Source organism: Triticum aestivum, chromosome 6A, assembly GCF_018294505.1.
Source record: "Triticum aestivum cultivar Chinese Spring chromosome 6A, IWGSC CS RefSeq v2.1, whole genome shotgun sequence".
NCBI lineage: Eukaryota > Viridiplantae > Streptophyta > Magnoliopsida > Poales > Poaceae > Triticum > Triticum aestivum.
Window position 1 is genome coordinate 353,169,463 of NC_057809.1, and position 5,432 is coordinate 353,174,894.

Below are 5,432 nucleotides of genomic sequence, written 5' to 3' on the forward strand. Positions count from 1 at the left end.
CTTAAGGGCATTAGTCCCACTCTATGTCAGCACAAAATTAAATTGGAGAAAGATGCTAAACCAGTTGTTGATCACCAATGACGGTTTAATCCTAAGATGAAAGAAGTGGTAAGAAATGAAATACTAAAGCTTCTGGATGAATGTATAATTTATCCTATTGCTGATAGTCAATGGGTAAGTCATGTTCATTGTGTCCCTAAGAAAGCAGGAATTACTGTTGTTCCTAATGATAATAATGAATTGATTCAACAAAGAATTGTTATAGGTTATAGAAATGTAATTGATTTTTGCAAATTAAACAAAGCTACTAGAAAAGATCATTACCCTTTACCTTTTATGAATCAAATGCTAGAAAGACTATCCAAATATACTCATTTTTCTTTCTAGATGGTTATTCTGGTTTCTCTCAAATACACGTGTCAAAAGATGATCAAGAGAAAACCACTTTTGCGTGCCCTTTCGGTAACTTTGCTTATAGACATATGCCTTTTGGTTTTATGCGATGCACCTGCTACCTTTCAAACATGTATGACTGCTATATTCTTTGACTTTTGTGAGAAGATTGTGGAGGTTTTCATGGATGATTTCTACGTTTACGAAACTTCTTTTGATGATTGCTTAAGCAATTGGTCGAATTTTGCAGAGATGTGAAGAAACTAATCTTATATTGAATTGGGAGAAGTTCCACTTTATGGTTAATGAAGGTATTGTCTTGGGGCATAAATTTTTTGAAAGGGGTTCTGAAGTTGATAAAGCTAAAGTATATGTTATTGAAAAGATGTCGTGGCCTAAATATATCAAAGGTATAAGAAGTTTCCTAGGTCATGCCGGTTTCTATAGGAGGTTTATTAAGGACTTCTCTAAAATTTCTAGGCCTCTCACTAATATCTTACAAAACATGTTCCTTTTGTTTTGTTGATGATTGTGTAGAAGCATTTGAAATACTTAAGAAAGCATTGATTTCTGCCCCTATTGTTCAGCCACCTGATTGGAGTTTACCCTTTGAAATTATGTGTGATGCTAGTGATTATGCTGTTAGTGCGGTTCTAGGTCAAATAGTTGATAAGAAATTAAATGTTATCCAGTATGCTAGTAAAACTCTAGACAGTGCCCAGAAAGATTATGCTACCACTGAAATATAATTTTTAGAAGTTGTGTTTGCATGTGCTAAGTTCAGACCTTATATTGTTGATTCCAAAGTTACTATTCAAACTGATCACGCTGCTAGTAAATATCTTATGGAAAAGAAAGGTGCTAAACCTAGACTTATTAGATGGGTTCTCTTGCTACAAGAATTTGATTTGCATATTATTGGTAGAAAGGGAGCTGCGAACCCCGTTGCAGACAACTTGTCTAGGTTAGAAAATGTTTTTGATGACCCACTGCTTATTAATGATACTTTTCCTAATGAACAATTAAATGTCATAAATGCTTCTCATAATACCCCCTGGTATGTTGATTATGCTAATTACATTGTTGCTAAATTGATACCACCTAGTTTCACATACCAGCAAGAGAAAAAAAAATCTATGATTTAAGACATTACCTTTGGGATGACCCATAGATTTATAAAAAAGGAGTAGATGGTGTTATTAGACGTTGTGTACCTGAGCATGAACAGGAACAGATCCTACGCAAGTGTCGCTCCAAGTCTTATGGAGGACACCACGCTGGAGATGGAGCTACACATAAGGTATTGCAATCCGAGTACTATTGGCCCACTCTCTTCAAGGATACCCGTAAGTTTTTGTCTTGTCTTGTGATAAATGGCAAAGAATTGCTAATATTAGTAGACGTCAGGAAATGCCTATGAACTAGTATTAACTTGTTATTGAACCATTTGATGTTTGGGGCTTTGATTACATGGGACCTTTTCCTTCCTCTAATGGGTATACACATATTTTTGTTGTTGTTGATTATGTTACTAAATGGTTAGAAGCTATTCCAACTAGTAGTGTTGATCATAACACTTCTATCAAGATGCTTAAAGAAGTTATTTTTCCGAGGTTTGGAGTCCCTAGATATTTGACGACTGATGGTGGTTCACATTTTATTCATGGTGCTTTACGTAAAATGCTTGCTAAATATGATGTTAACCATAGAATTGCATCTCCATATCATCCTCAGTCTAGTGGTCAAGTAGAATTAAGCAATTGAGAGCTTAAATTAATTTTTAAAAAGACTATTAATAGATCTAGAAAGAATTGGTCTAAGAAACTTTATGATGCATTATGGGCTTATAGAACTGCTTATAAAAATCCTATGGGTATGTCTCCGTATAATTTTTTTTATGGAAAAGCATGTCACTTACCTCTTGAGCTAGAACATAAGGCATACGGGGCTATTAAAGAGCTCAATTATGATTTCAAACCTGCCGGTGAGAAGAGGTTATTTGACATTAGCTCACTTGATGAATGGAGAACCCAAGCCTATGAGAATGCCACGTCATTTAAAGAAAAAGTTAAAAGATGGCAAGACAAAAGGATACAAAAGCGTGAGTTTAATGTAGGTGATCATGTTTTGCTATACAACTCTTGTTTAATATTTTTTGCGGGAAAGCTTCTCTCTAAACGGGAAGGTCCTTACATTATTAAGGAGGTCTATCGTTCCGTTGCCATAAAGATCAACAACTCAGAAGGCACAAATCCGAAGGTGGTAAACGGTCAAAGAATCAAACATTATATCTCAGGTACTCCCATAAATGTTGAGACCAATATAATTAATACAGTAACACCGGAGGAGTACATAAGGGACACTTTCAAGAACGTTTCATACTCCGAAAAGGACTAGGTATGTGGTACGGTAAGTAAACCGACTCTAAAACATTTCCCATAATAATTTTCTTTGCTTTCAAATATCTAAAAAATTAGGAAAATTAAAAGTATTCCGAAAGAGACATGAGGCCACCACAAGGGTGGAGGGAGCGCTCTACCCCCCTGGGCGCGGCCCCCATCCTTGTGGCCACCTCGAGTGCCTTCCGGACTCCGTTTTCTTGCACAATACTTCTTATGGTCGGTAAAAATTCATTATGTAATATCCTGAAGGTTTTGACTACCGTACCACGGCAAAATCCCCTATTTTCATTCTGAGTTGTTTCTGCGGTAGATTTGGAGTAATATGTCGTCCCAAGATTCAGAGGGAGAGAGCTACATGGCTGATTATATCACAAACCCAAAGGTATATGGGGATGTGAAACATTATGGTTGGACCACAAAGGAAGAAGAATACTATGATCCAAAGGGGAAGGAGGAGACAAGCTCCGATGAAGAGGATGATCCACTACCTCAAAATGGCGATATGCATGTGGAGTTCAAGAAGTCTAGCCTCCCTAAGGTCCAATCTATCCCACCTCATTTTTCCGCAGGACAGCAAGGCGACATTATGCAAAAATATAATGAAACTCGAGCCCGAGAACGAGGATTTGAGGGAGGATAATTTTAGCCTCGGACGCAAGCTAGAGAAGAAGAATGCAACAACTCCATCACCACCTCCGAAGAAAGAGTTCTAAATACATGGGTATGGGCACTCCCCTTGGCAACTGCCAAACTTGGGGGAGGTTCCCTAGTATCATATCACCATCACACCTTTATCTTTATCGCTTTTCTTAGTTCGATCATTCTGGTTATATCTTGATCTAGTAGAATAAAGTTTTAGTATGATCTAGCTTTGAATTTTGCTTTATGTTCCCTCTATGTAATCGAGTCCGTGAGATATATAATAAAGAGTAGTTTTGAGTTAAGGGCTTTGCTTTCTTGCTATGATCTTGAGGGAATTAAATAAAATAAAGAATAAAAAGAAATAAAAAAGATCATATATTGATCTTATGGAGAGTGATGACTTCACATATAAATAGTATGGTGAATAAAAGTTCTTGAGAGTTAACAAACATAGTTTCGATCATTGTTGCAATTAATAGGAAGTAATAAAGAAAGAGAGGCTTCACATATAAATATACTATCTTGGACATCTTTTGTAATTGTGAGCACTCATTAAAATATGACATGCTAATAAGTTGATCTTGGACAAGGAAGGCAACATAATGAGTTATGTTTTCTTATATCCGAATAGAAGCTATATTGTCATGGATCATCCAACATGTTGAGCTTGCCATTCCCTCTTATGCTAGCCAAATTCTTTACACCAAGTAGAGATACTACTTGTGTTTCAAAACATCCTTTAAACCTGTTTTGCCATGAGATTCCACCATACCTACCTATGGATTGACTAAGATCCTTCAAGTAAGTTGTCATCGGTGCAAGCAATAAAAATTGCTCTCTAAATATGTATGATCTATTAGTGTGGAAAAAAAAGCTTTATACGAACTAGTGATATGGAAGAAATAAAAGCGACAGACTGCATAATAAAGGTCCTTATCACAAGCGGCAATAGAAAGTGACGTTCTTTTGCATTAAGATTTTGTGCATCCAACCATAAAAGTGCATGACAACCTCTGCTTCCCTCTGCAGAGGGCCTTTCTTTTACTTTTATCTTCTACCCTTACACAAGAGTCATGGTGATCATCACCTTTTCTTTTTATACTTTTTCCTTTGGCAAGCACTATATGTTGGAGAGATCCGGATATATATATATCCACTCGGATGTAGGTTTTCATAAAGTATTATTGTTGACATTACCCTTGAGGTAAACTGTTGGGAGGCGAAACTATAAGCCCGTATCTTTCTGTGTCCGAATAAAACTTTGAACCCATAAGTATCACGTGAGTGTTAGCAATTGTGAAAGACTAAATGATAGTTGAGTATGTGGACTTGCTGAAAAGCTCTTTAATTGACTCTTTCCGATGTTATGATAAATTTCAATTGCTTCAATGACTGAGATCATAGTTTGTTAGTTTTCAATAATGTTTCTGATTCATACTCTACCTTGTGAATGAAATGTTACTTTAGCATAAGAAATTATATGACATTATATGTTGTTGTCCTAAAGATAATCATGATGCCCTCATGTCCGTATTTTATTTTATCGACACCTCTATCTCTAAACATGTGGACATATTTATCAATATCGGCTTTCGCTTGAGGACAAGTGAGGTCTAAGCTTGGGTGAGTTGATACGTCCATTTTGCATCATGCTTCTATATTGATATGTATTGCATTATGGGCTATTATTAAACATTATATCACAATATGTATGCCTATTCTCTCTTATTTTATAAGGTTTACATGAAGAGGGAGAATGCCGACAGCTGGGATTCTGGACTGGAAAAGGAGCAAATATTAGGGACCTATTCTACACAACTCCAAAAGTCCTGAAACTTCACGGAGCATGTTTTTGGAATATATAAAAAATATTGGGCAAAGAAAGTACCAGACAGGCCACCAGCCAGCCACAAGGGTGGAGGGCGCCCCCATCGACCTTGTGGGCCTCCAAACAGGCTTCTGATGCCCATCTTTGGCTATATGGTGTGTTTTTAC